At 43.3% G+C, this 14,398-nt stretch overlaps 1 pseudogene; it reads right to left on the reverse strand.

Annotated features, from left to right (window-relative positions):
- Positions 1–13,503: 13,503 nt before the first annotated feature.
- On the reverse strand, positions 13,504–13,709 carry LOC149444221 (U2 spliceosomal RNA; annotated as a pseudogene).
- Positions 13,710–14,398: the final 689 nt, after the last annotated feature.

A 14,398-nucleotide genomic window follows, 5' to 3' on the forward strand; every position in this document is an offset into this window, starting at 1 on the left:
ACTTGAAAGTTTTACCCCCTTCACGACCAGGCCATTTTTCTGCTATTTAGCCCTGCGTTACTTTAACTGGTAATTGCGCGATCATGCAACACTGTACCCAAATGAAAATCTACAGGTGAACCTCAGTTTACGAATGCGTTCTCCGGGACGTTTCATATTGCGAACATTTCATAAACTGAAACGCAGTTTCCCATAGGAATGCATTGAAAACCAATTAATCCATTCCGGAGGTCAGAAAAAAGATTTTAAAAAGTCGCTGTCACTCTAGGTCAGTACCAGTTTTTAAATGTAATTACCGGCTTTTTTTTTCTTCACTATAGCTCAGAGAATGAGCTGCCACTTTCCCGCCAACTAATAGAAAGAAAGTTTCCTTTTAATTTATTTCCCCGAGTTAAAAGAAACAAAGTTTCCTTTTAGTTTGTTTCCCGAGATAAAAGAAACAAAGTATCCTTTAGCTCCAGGGAAAGTGACAGCTAATTCTGTGAGCTATAGTGAAGAAAGAAAAAAGTGCCAGCAATTGCATTTAAAAATCAGCACCAACATACACTTCGTATTGCGAAAACAATTTGTAAAAAATTTGTAAACCAACGCATTATTTTCAATGGATTTTTATTCGTAAACTGAAAATTACGTTAACCGAGGCGTTCGTAAACCGAGGTACGCCTGTATATAATTTTTTTCACAATAATAGAGCTTTCCTTTGGTGGTTATTGATCACCACCGGGGTTTCATTTTTATTCTATAAACAAAAAAAGACAGAAATTTTGAAAAAAAAAAAAATTTAACTTTCTGCTATAACACATATCCAAAAAAAAATTAAAATCTAATTTCTTCATAAAGTTAGGCCAAAATGTTTTCTGCTACATGGCTTTGGTAACAAAAAAAATCCCAATAAGTGTTTATTAATTGGTTTATGTGAAAGTTATAGTGTCTACAAACTATGGTATATACTGTATACTGGAATTTGTATTTATTTATCTATTTATTTTTATACTAGTAATGGTGGTGATCAGCGACTTACAGTGGGACTATGAAGGAGATAACATCTTGAGGTAATCCAGGGGTTAATTTGTGCCTAACAGGTGTTAATGTTTGTATTATGTGCTGCTTTTTACTAAATATCTGTTTGTTCCTTCTCCCTGATTTGCAGGAAGAAGAAACACACAGATTGTTCCCTCTGTACAGAGCCCTTTGTTGTTTGTCAACACAGGGCTCTGGGCTGTGACTGGACACAGCTGATAAGCAGGTCTCAGCCATGAATTATTGGCTAATACCTGTTGACAAAAATCCACTGTGTCCAATCACAGTGGGAGATGGCCGGGGGAGGGGGAGTGCACATGCCCTGAACCTGGAAGACAGTGCTGACATACAGGTATGTGATTGTGCTTGTATGCGCTGCCCACCAGCAGTTAATGTGGGTGGTTAAAGTTTTTGTAAACATCTGAAATAAAAAATTAACAAAGCATATCCTTCTATAGTGTGTACTTGCCTCAATCCAAAGCGCTTAGTGTGATTTCTGTCTGCTGTCTTTTTTCCTCTGCTATCTTCATGAGTCACTTCTCACAGGTTTTGCTGACTCCAAGGGATGCAGGGGGGGCAATCCAGCACACAGAATGTGATTGACAACCTCAGCTGTGCATGGTCCCTATGTGACTGTGTAGAGGGGGGTATCTATTCCATCCACTCAGGTTTCAGATTACACTCAGTTCCCGGCTTGATGCTTCACAGTGTGTGTCATCATATCCTGACCCCTGCCTTCTGATAACTAGAAATACTGTGTAAACTGTACACTTTGAATGGATATAAAGGAGAGATAGCTACAGATAAACTGATACAACTTATAAATAGGATTTGTTTAATCTCTGTGTATCAGCTGTGGCTAGTCACATCACTGGGTTTACAGTATTATTGTTATTATTATACAGTATTTATATAGCGCCAAAAGGTTTGCTCAGCGCTGTACATTATAGTGGGGAACAGAACATGAGACAATACAGTAACAAAACAAAACACGAGGGGGTCAAGGGCCCTGCTCTTTCGAGTTTACAATCTAGGATGTAAGGGATTACACTTATCACAACCACTTTAGGTTGGGGTCCTTTCCACTCACCCAGGGCATATAAGCAGTGGAGGCGGAGTCACTGAGATTTTTGGAGGGCAATGGAGCAGTACAGTGACCCTTCTTGTCTAGAACCTTCACAGAAGACAACGTCTGAGTGCAAGTCGATTAAGGCTGTGAGCCCTCTTCGGACCTCTCCCTTTTGGAGAGGGGAGGGAAGCAATGGCACCCTTAGAAATTACTGTTGTTTTCATGTATGCTGACATCTAGCAAGGGTTTAGGGCCACCACAACTTGTTTACTTATGTGATTGGTATCTCCCTTTGTCCTCCTCTCCTACTCCTAGATTGTAAGCTCGTAAGAGTAGGGCCCTCTTACCCCTCGTACGCTGTCTGTCTTTGTTGTACTGTGCCATGTATTGTCCCCCCCTATTGTACAGCGCTGAGCAAACCCTTTGGCGCTATATAAACTCGTAGTAATAATAATAATAATAATACTTGTTAGTCCAATTCTAGCTACACCCTCCTTAGTTCTTCACAGAGACGTTGCTTACTAAAGTCATTGTCTTCTTACTCTTCAAAATACTGGAAAAACATCCTCTGTAGTGCACATATCTTAAGTACCATTTCACTGAATTCAACATCTGTGCCTTATCGAAGTGTTAAGCTGCCTGTAGATAATGCTAAATCAGTAGGTACCATGCTGTCCATGCATATTGGGTCTGAAGAGGTAGGGCAATACATAAAGTGGCATTTTGAAGCAGAACAGGAAATGTGCTATAAAGCATTTATCTTGTTAAATATACAGTTTTGCCCTGGACTGTTATGTTGGGAGGGGGATTCTCTTGATCACAAAACTGTGTGCAATGACATAGGGACAGATGCCAACAAAGAGCATGGGCTTGATAATGGGGCTGGTGTAGGCAAGGCTGGACATTCCCTACAGTTCCCAAGTGGGTTGTCATCTCAATTATCCACAATTAGAGAAACAGGAATTCTGGGGAGCTCCTTCCAGAAGATTACAGTGATGCCATGTTAATTGCCCTGAGTCGGCTTAATGGCCCTATCAATTTCCTATATTAGTGTGTCCCATTGCATTACAACCCAATTTGACCAAGCGTCAAGGGCTGACAGCTCCCTAGCCGAGACTCTGCTATGCAACCGTTCACAAGGCTTGGTTCTGCGTCCTTTACTTTTGTTGCCCTTGTCAAGCCTTTTTTTTTATTCTTTATATTTGAAATAACAGCAATCCCAAGAGTGCATGACATTGAGGCTATAAAGCAGTAATTGTTACAGATCCACCATAACAACTGTACATTGCAACGTAAACAGTTGTACATGATAAAGATGTGGTTAAGCAAGACATCAACAAAAGCTCCTAGAAGAATCCTCTACAGTCTGAGTCATCAAACGCATTTTCTCTGAGGTTAACTCATTTGTAACAATTGAGGGGATACGATAAACAAAAGAAAAAGAAAAATGGCCCCAGGTAACCTTGGGGGAGGAAAGGAATGTCTAAAGGGGGGAGCATGTGTGTAACCTGGGAAAGGAACGGGGGTGAGGATCAAGAAAGGTATGGGTCTAAACCTACCAAAAGAGACTAGACTTGCCCGAGTGAATATAGGGCATCCTGGTCTCGGGGCGCTGGTAAATAGGCGGTGTATTCCTCCATAAACCTAAACCCAGACCAATAAAACCACCTTTAGAGGAAGGCTTCTTCTGTTCCCTTAATGGTGGATGTAAGGTCCTCCATGAGTTTAGACTCTTGTATCTTTGTTAACCATTGTGCCAGGGTTGGGTCGTCCAGTTGATGCCAGAGAGAAAGGATGCATTAAACAAATTAAAAATGTAGAAACTTCTTATAGGTCTTCCTAAGAACTGTGCTCTGGTGGAGAAGGAAGGTCATGAGGGACAGGGAAGTCGGTGAACTTCTCAACAATTGATCTGAATGAGCACCTGAAGGGTAAGAACTTGGTCAAGCCTTTTTTAACCATAGTCCTTCTGAAGGTGCTAAGGGTTCCTTGAGCATTGAGCAATGGTAGATTCAACTTTTACACACAGTACACTGACCTCTAGTGCAATGGGGTATTTTTTCCACTGACCACCAACATAAAAGGTCTTTTTTGTATTGACCACTAATGTCAGGGGACACCACAATTTTCACTATATGTGTTTCTTTGTTTGTTTCTACATGGGTTGAAAAAGACTGTCCATGGTCTATTATTATTTCTCAGTTCAAGATTATTATTGAAAATACTTTTGCCATTTGCAGCAGGCAGGTATTAAAAAAATAATGTGTCTTGGGTGTCAAATGCTGTAGGAACACCACATTCTTTTTTTTAACTTTCTACAACTTACTAATGACACTTATTTTCTGTGAGGTGTAGGTTCAGAAAGGCTGCCCTTGTCTGGCCCATTAGCGCCATTCTCCACCATCTTTTTCTCAAACTGGCCTTCAGAGAAGGTATAAAATAACTAAAAAGTAATGGAGTTTCTGATCTTGCATACGCTTTAATATATTCATTTAACTTTAAATGTAAGTTTCAATGTTTAAATCTGCAGCTTTCATTAAAATAATACCTGGTGATCCTGCCATGAAGATCCTTGTTTAGGCGCTTGCTGTTATGGGGGCAACAACGCTCTGTCTGTGTCTCCAAATTGTGCTCAGGCCTTGTCACTTTGTGTACATGCATTTTTCTGGGTGCGCTTCCAAGTGATGACACCAGGGTGCGTTTCCAAGTGATGACTTCCAAGTGATGACAGAATGCTTGCAGTCTCCATTTTAAACCAGTGTGACATGTATACAAGTATACCTATAGCCAAAGCTGTCAGGACCAGGATCTGAACCCAAGGCCTCTGCTTCCAGCAGTTGCTCTTCTTGCTGAACCACCAGAGATGCTGGCCAGCGTCCTGTCTGGTCCCTTGGACAATCCTGCCTTGTACATTGTTTCTGGTGCGCCTTGAACTCCTTGCTCCTCTCATGAACTTCCAATTTAAGCCATGCCTTTGCACTTTCTGTTTGCCAGAATATTGTGCTTTTCTCCAGCCAATATCTTGCTCTTTTCTCTCCTGCTTCTGTCCTTCACTACTGCTCACTACCGACCTTGACTTGTTCCTTGACTACACTTCTGCTTAATCCCAACCTGCAACCATTTGTTACTGACCTTGGCTTGTTCCTCAAATATGCTTCCGTTCAATCTCAACCAGGGGCGGACTGACCATTTGGAAACTCGGGCACTGCCCAAGGGCCCGGGGTCAGTACGGGGCCCCATGAGATGCCCCTGATACCTTTTTCATAGGCTTTTTTGAGTTTGGGCAAGGACACAGAGGCTCTATGATCCCCTATTGCCCAGGGGCCCCATGAGTTGTCAGTCCGCCCCTGATCTCAACCTACAACTTCTTCTTACCAACCCTTGTCTTGTTGCTTATTACGTGTCTGCTTGATACCTACCTCCTACATCTGCTACCAGACCCTCACCTTCTAGTGGGACCATCCTGAGGACCGAGACCTGGCGCTAACACTCAGTAAAACCCACCTCTACCATCAGGAGATCTAGTGAAGACCAGTTAATGCTTAGACCCCATACCTCCGCTGAGCCAGCATTGTCCACCATGGTGACCTTCTCATGTAGTCATCCTGCTAGCCAATGGAAACCTCTCTACTGCTATAAATACTAGTCTCCGGGCCTGACCAAAAACGTTTTCTTAGTTTTGGATAGAGTGGGTAAGGGTTAGAGTGTATAGGCACACCTCATCCCGCATCTAGAGCAATTATACTAATTACCCCTCAGGATCCCCCCAGTGTTCAAGTCTGAATAAAATGAAATCTGGATGGTATATGTTCCGCCTTTGGGCATTTCTCCTTGCATGCCCAAAAATTTAAAATTAGGCAAAATGTATAACTCTTCCCCAACTCTATCCAAAATAAAATAAATTAGGTTAAAAAGTAAATATAACTAATCAAAGACAACATTGGTTTTTGCTAAATCAGCAACATCTACAGGTGGACAATAATGCTCCAGCCTAGCTGAGTTTCATCCGTGTAGACTTGCAATTCCTTAGTGCTTTCTTTTTCTTTGGCCTGTCTGTTCTGTGTGGCAATGTGGCCTTGTGCTAGTCGTTAGCTCGTGAATGGTTTCTTTACAAGGTTTTAACAGCAAAATCCAAGCCCTGCAAATCCCAGTATACAAACCAAACAAAAACACACAAGCACTTCCTGCGCGTCCAGCCACTTCAAGCGAAATCCCATTTTTCACCAACATCATTGACAAAGCTGCTATTACTGGGAGGTTAATCTCTTTTCGGCTCCTCTCATTCATCTTGTGTCAAGCCACACTATACTAACCACTCTGCTCCAGAATTACAGCTGCTGTGTCTTATCCGCTGCACGCCAAGGCCTGGAACATTAGAAAACTTTGCTTACGGAATAAAACGGGAAGTTATATGGTTGGCTGGAGCCCCAGTACAGTGTTATGAAGACGGCAAAGTCAGAATGTCCCAACCTAAATGCTTGTTTCAAGTCAACTCACTATTATAGAAACCACAGGATAGGCTTGACAGCCAGGTAGCTGACAACTTATAAAAAAAACCCCCACCAGTTTCCAAATGTTTAACCTCCCTAGCGGTCTGATTATGTCCATACTTCTGTGCTCAAAGCGGTAAATTTTTTTGCATGGAAATATGTATTTTTTTTATTGTAGGTCTGTAATTTTTAGGAATAACGCACTGAAATCTGTCCGAACAAGAGTCTAGTAAATATCCCGGGTATGTTAAATTTTGAAACACAAAATCATAAATTATAATGTAATTAATAATCATAAAAAATAATAATATAATAATAATACATTTAATTAAATAATATAATCAAACCAAAAACACTGAAATTTGAAATATAGCGCCAAGTTCGCACATCACTGAGCAAAGTCGCAAAATCGTTTTCAGTGTCTGATGACGAATTTCCCCCACGAATCATTATCACTCAATTCTGCAAGTGGTTCTAATTTACTATCGCTGTTCTCTAGCCGGTCTAAAACCGATTTTGACCTAAAGGGACGCTTTTTGGACGCCATGGACGTTTCTCAGTTTCCAGGCAGAAAGAACAGTAACAATGCAGGCAGGGCACAGGACAAAGCACTCGGGACAAAATGTATGTGAAATGGTTTGATACAGGAATGTTATACTATGTGATTTTAGTGTATTGAGTGAATGTCACTTTTACAACTTTCAAATTTCCCGCCGTTCCGTCCCCGTACGTCCTGATGTGTTAGGGGACGGAACCCAGAAGAGAGATGCCGACATCGGCCGGAGGACATTGCCAGGGACACTGCAGGAGGGACATCACGGGAGCGCAGGACAAGGTAAGTGAAGAAGAGATACCGGAGCAGCGCTGCAGGGTAGTCCTTAGTGTAGCTCGGGATTACCGCTTGTGGTACTGAAACTTTACCCCGAGCTACACTCCGGAATACTACCAGGGGGGTCAATGCAAAGCAATATACAAGAAGCATTTAGCAGCCAAAGGTAAAGAGTCCAAATTTCAACATGCAGTATATTGAAATATATTTTGAACTATATTGAATATGGCCAAAATTGTAGCATTTCAAATAAATGGCAATATATTTTGGAAGAATATTTTTAAAATATATTTCAAATATATTTTTCTTCCATATGGGTTGTTTTATAAGGTGAGGGTTCACATACACTTTAACATGGGGCAATACAAATGCTACATCTGCTACTTTGTATCTCTCATGTATTATCTCCGCCATTGCAGTGCCTGTCCTGCATCCTGTAATAGTGAAATTTGATTTCCAGAACACATACAGTATGTATCATGTGAAAAACGAGATCTGTGTTTGCTATAAGCTCTAGACAGGGACTGATGTGCAGGCGCTGGCCAATGATGGAGGGGAGCTGGAGAAGGAAACATAACACAGACAACTGGCACCCAGCATGCCCTGTGCTGAGAATGTCACCGCCATATAAGGAGCGCAGCGCAGGCCTGGAATACCATTGTATATGAGCTGGTGAAATCTGCTGACAGAGCTCCAGCCCGTTCTGTGCAATCCAGCTGTGGGATCTTCAGATCTGACACTGCCAGAATATTTACATCATACCATCACTGTGTACGGGGAAGTGGATTTTTGTACATTTGTGAATGTGATAAACGTAAAATATTTCTGTAAAGTGCCCTTATCCTTCAAAGTGACACTAAATGATGTCATCATTCTCCAAAGACAGTCCATACACATCCAGGGCCAAGGATAAGGGGGTACCACCAGTCCTCCTGTATGGGGCCCAGGCCAGCAGGGGGGCCCAGGCAGCTGGGTGAATTGGATGTGGACAGTGAGGGTGATCAGCACGACATAGAATTACTGGAACCGATCTCCTGTATGGCTCTTCCTGCAGCAGCTGAAAGCTGGATCCTTCTCCTCTCCCTCCCAGCTGCTGCAGAGATGTTCATACAGGGGATCGGTTCTGTGTCAATTAGCTGAGCTTCAATCCACACGGCACATGTGTGACTCAGCTCTTATAGTGATAGTGCAGCCAGCAATCTGACACTAGCTGATGCTGGCTGAGGGTACACTAACTGACACTGACACCAATAGTGACACTAATAAAGTAATCAGTGCTAATACCAGGGGCGGACTGACAACTCATGGGGCCCCCGGGCAATAGGGGTTCATGGGGCCCCTGTGTCCTTCCCAAACTCAAAAAAGCCTATGAAAAAGGTACCAGGGGCAGCTCATAGGGCCCCCTACTGACCCCGGGCCCTCAGGAAGTGCCCGAGTTTCCAAATGGTCAGTCCACCCCTAATACTATACATTGTTACTGTACTAATGGTACTGGCTAGGAAGGGGTTAACATCTAGGGTCGATCAAGGGGTTAAAAGTGTGCCTAACTACAGGTATGTGTAACATGTGTAAAGCGTGCTGCTTTTACTAACAGATCTCTAAGTTTCTCATCCCTGCTTTGCTCTGTACAGAGCTCTGTGTTGATTGCCAACACAGAGCTCTTGGCTGTGATTGCGCACAGCAGATCAGCAGGTCCCGGCCGTCAATCATTGGACTTACTGGCAGCCTCCCGTTGTATACAATCACAGCGGGTGCTGGCTGGCCTGAAACAGCCATACATGTAACGAGACAATTGAGATTACCCACTTCCCACCCCTCTATCTGCAATGTATGGAGGATCGGTGGCTCGTTACTTGTACATGTAACAATTTTTACAATTTACAATTTTCTCGTTACATGTACATGCAACACAGGTATTGTTCATGGACAGTCTAGAGACAAAGTTGCCGATAAAAACAATTTATTTTCTAGATTATTGTTTCTCAACCAGGGTTTTGTGACACCCAAGGTTTCTACGAGAGGTCCCCAGTGGTTCCACCACCTCCACCATTGCAGCGGATCCACATTATATATATATAATATATATTATATATATATATATATATATATTTTATATATATATATATTTGTCTTTGGACTCATAATCAATAACACATAATTGAATAGTGATAAAAATATAGTGGTTGAATACAATATCACATGAAATATTTATATAGCACCACCAATTTATATATATTGTACATTCACATCAATCCCTGCCCCCGAGGAACATCAAAGGTCTAAGGTCTCCCCCTCCCTCCTAGATTGTAAGCTCGTAAGAGTAGGGCCCTCTTACCCCTCGTACGTTGTTTGTTGTTGTTGTACTGTGCCATGTTTTGTCCCCCCTATTGTACAGCGCTGAGCAAACCCTTTGGCGCTATATAAACTCGTAGTAATAATAATAATAATAATAAGGTCTCTATCTCACATACACATATCAGGGCCAATTTAGACAGGAGCCATTGAACATACCAGTACGTATTTCCTTGGTCATCCTTGGTCTCTAGACTGTCCGTGAACCAGGGGCGGACTGACCATTTGGAAACTTGGGCACTGCCCGAGGGCTCGGGGTCAGTAGAGGGCCCCATGAGATGCCCCTGGTACCTTTTTTGTAGGCTTTTTTGAGTTTGGCCAAGGACACAGGAGCCCCATGATCTTCAATTGCCGGGGGCCCCATGAGTTGTCAGTCCGCCCCTGCCATGAACAATACCTGTGTTGCATGTATATGTAACGAGAAATATATATATATATATATATATAATATATACAATGTGATGCAGGGAGTTCTCCCCTGCAATTCAATGCTGGTGAGTACACGCAGTTAGGGAACTTTACCCTCTGCTCCTATATTGAATTTTGCAAGCAATTGAATAAATCACATGAGGTGCTGCAGAACTATGATCATGGACTATTTTCTGTATTATTGTATATATATTTATACTTCTGTACTAGTACTCTACTAAGATATTGCTCCTATAAAAGCTACATGACAGATTTTCAAACAGGGTACTGTTAGATATTATGCTTTTGTTGCTTGTTGTTTTCTGAGCCCTGATGAAGGAGTTGTGAGCCCCTGAAATGTGTTGTATTTTACCTAGTCACTTTTCATTTTGGAGCTCCTATTCTTCCTACTTTCCTCAATGTTGGATCAGAATGGCATTATGCTTTTTTTTTTTTTTACATACAGAAGCAGTATCTGTATGAACACAGGGGCCATCATTTATTGTGAACACAGCACAGGAAACTATGTTGTGCTCTTTAAAATATTATCTTAACAAAATGGCAGCCTCCATGGTAAATGGTGACCAGCACACTCTAAGGCTCCATGCACACGGGGCGTTTAATAACGCTGGTAACGTTATTTGTGTAAAGTCAAGTTAAAAACGTGAGTTTTTCAGCTTTTTTTAGCTTTTTTGCATTAACGTTTAGTTTTTCTGCATTTGCGGTTTTTAGCAAAAAAAATTAATAAATTAAAAAAAGTCCAAAAACGCTGGTTTGCCGCATTTTACCACGTTTTTCAACGTTAGAGTGTTTTTACAGCTAAAAAACTCCTCTAGAACCCCACTAGTAGCCAAAAAACGCCCCTGCTGATTAACCTCTTCATCCCAGCCAAACGCAAATGTGCGGTCTCCCTGCGTCTGGGCCTAGAAGCCGAGGGGCTGCACATTTGCGTTCTATTAAGAAAAAACATATGTGCCTGAGCGCTCCCAGCACACATGTCCGGTACTCATGGAAAGGTCCTGATCTCCTCTTTTGATCGGGACCTTTGCCGATCATGTGACCGCCGTGACAACGCATTACGGCTGTCACATGATCCCTACACCCCGCCCTGCCCGTCCTGCTTCTGAAAATCTTAAAGGGCCGGGAGGCACCGGCGTGAAGGGGTTAAAGCCTATGCGAGCATGGACACATAGGTTTACATGCTGGGGAGTTTACTGGCTGGAGAAAAAAATAGCAAAAGCCAAAAACAGCCGCTGTAAAAACATCCCATGTGCATGAGAACTAAAGGTTTGTTTACCCCTCTGGAGGTGTCCAAAAAGCGACCCACGGTGGATTGCTTTTCAGTGAGCGGCATAGGTACACCTCCTGAATGCCTGTTTTTTTTTTTTTTTTTAAACTAAACAGGGTTTTTGAATAAGAATACTAAAGCCTAGGCTTGTGGTTGAGATGCGGCCCCATTCATTTGAAGGGGTCACATTCAGTGGCTATAATGCCTGCTGAGTGCAACCCAGGGTCAGCGGTGTATTTAGGTTTCATGCTGCCCTGGGCAACACAAAAATCGGCTACACCCCCACGGAGAGACCCTGACACCGACCAACACCCCCCTCCCCCTTGAAGAGAGCCTGACATTGACCAACAAGACCCCAGCTCCCCCCTTCTGAGAGAGCCTTCCACTTCCACCACCCCCCATACACTGGTAAACCCCCCCCTGCCCCGGTGAGAGAGAAGACATTCCCGGGAACAAGAGTCGGGCTCTACATACACCATCAAGCAGCCTGCAGCCTCTATCAGATCCCACCTGGTCCCCATGCTGCGCGTGTCCCTTCTTCCATCCCTTCTTTTGGGGGGCAGTGTTGCCCCCCTGAAAAATGCTGCTGCCCCCCTAAAAAATGCCGAACTAGGCAAATGCCTTGTTTGCCTTGTAGTAAATACGCCCCTGCCCAGGGTATTATTTTTTCTGTGCTGGAAAGCAGAGTGTCATGGCTGCAGCATGTCTGCAACCCCATCTAGCTTCCTTTGCATAAGAAGGGGGGGCGGTGGTTGTGGGACAGTAAAACCATGCCTCAACTTCCCATTTTTTTTTACCACCAATGGTAAACTAGACCTAATGGAGACCTTTTAAATTGAGTCACCCATAAAAATCATTTATTTATTTCAGGTACTTCTATAGCGCCGTCAATTTACGCAGCGCTTTACATATATACATTGTACATTCACATCAGTCCCTAACCTTCAAGGGGTGTACAATCTAAGGTCCCTAACTTACACTCATATATACACATACTATGGCCAATTTAGACAGGAGCCAATTAACCTACCAGCATGTCTTTGAACGGAAGAAACCGGAGTACCCGGAGGAAACCCACGTAGGCACAGGGAGAACATGCAAACTCCAGGCAAGTGGTGCTGTGGCTGAGATTTGAACCAATGACCCCAGTACTGCCAGGTGGAAGTGCTGCCCCTTTATTTATTTATTTCAGGTACTTATATAGCGCTGTCAATTTACGCAGCGCTTTACATATATATTGTACATTCACATCAGTCCCTAACCCTCAAGGGGTGTACAATCTAAGGTCCCTAACTCACATTCATACATACACATTTTTTTTTGTTTTTAAAGTCCGCAAACGTGCAACTATAACGAAAAACCCGTAAGTGTTCACAAAAAAAGTGCAAGTGCAAAACACCACACGAAAAAGTGCACTTAGGGGTGTGCTTTGTCCTTCCCCCGAAGGGGATAGACCACTACCCTGATCCCCCGGGGCACGAAGCTCCTGACAGGGACAAGGTTCCCATTTGGTCCTCCTAGCCAAAAGGCCTGGCGGACCACCGTTTCTTGTGGCCAGCCGAAGCCGGACACCCAGTACTTGGTCAGGGGGCTCTCCCGAAGAGAAAACCCCCTAGGGACAGAGGAGGAAGGAACCAAAAGGCCACACATCCTCCCCCTAGACTTCAGGGCAGGCCCGAGGACCCACACCCTCCATCCTGTGAGGAAAACACACACATAAGTAAAGAAAAAGTGACAAAACGTGGGAGGTGTTAAATAAATAAATAAAATAAATAGAAAATAAAAAAAGTGGTAGTGCCAAATTGTGCACAGACCAGGCCCTGAGGCCTGTAGCAAAAATTACCCTGGTCCTAGCCAGAAGGCCTGGTCCTAAGGGCGCTGTGCAGAAAAAGTTTGTAAACAAGTGACCATGTGCCATTTTCACACAGTGGGGTCCCACACCCAGGTGCTACTAGTGGCACCCCTGAGGCGACTACTCAGGGAGCACTGGTTTGCGGACTCTCTGCCTTCCCGACCCCTGGCCAGACAAGGTAGATCCGTCCAAATCAGGAGGTACTGGGTCCTTCAGACGTTCCAAAGGGGAATTACTACCAGGCCCCAGCTACGTGTGGGCTTTCCGGGTTCTGTTCCCCCCGTAATAGCCATCCAGACCCCCATCATACCGCAAAGCTAGAATGATCGTGGAGCACCCCCACTGGACACTGATAAGAACAGATACTACACTTGATCTTAGCCAAAAGGCCTAAAAGGTCCCTAACTTACATTCATACATACACATACTAGGGCCAATTTAGACAGGAGCCAATTAACCTCCCAGCATGTCTTTGGAGTTCATGTTATTTACGTTCCTCTGTATGCCACTAAGTAACCTATGGTTCTAAATTTTTAAAATGAGTTTTGAAAACATATGTAGCAGCCAATCACTCATTAACCCGTCACCGTGACCGACATGAGCAAACTTATTAAAAAGTTACAGTTTAACAGTGTGCGTTGATATGTCCTCTGCCTATGCTGGTACTCCGCTGCACATCATCTGCATGCAGAACAAAGCATCCAGACTCATTTTTTGTTTAATGTTTAGCTTTCTAGCAGTGAGCTTTGTTTTATGTTTTATGTCTCACGCGTGTTTGTTTTAATCACAAGGAGTTTCGTTACAAAGCAACTCCCAGGAGCAAGGAAAATCATCCTGCGAGTAATAATGCTAATGGGATTAAGTATGCTGAATTCCAGTTCCTGAATATTTGGATGGTAAAAGGTAAAAGCTGGCTATACATGTAAAGATTTCTCACATTCAGCCCAGCAGGCTATTGTATCCTGACAGTCCATGGCTGCCAGAATATCTGAAAAGTTCGGCTGACTTTTTTCTGCCGAACTCCTTCAATTTATCAACCGAAATGCAAACCACCTATGGAATACAGTGGCTGTAAAGCTCAGACATGAAA

This window comes from Staurois parvus, unplaced genomic scaffold (assembly GCF_062004578.1).
Source record: "Staurois parvus isolate SC_StPar_1 unplaced genomic scaffold, SC_StPar_1.0 ptg000799l, whole genome shotgun sequence".
NCBI lineage: Eukaryota > Metazoa > Chordata > Amphibia > Anura > Ranidae > Staurois > Staurois parvus.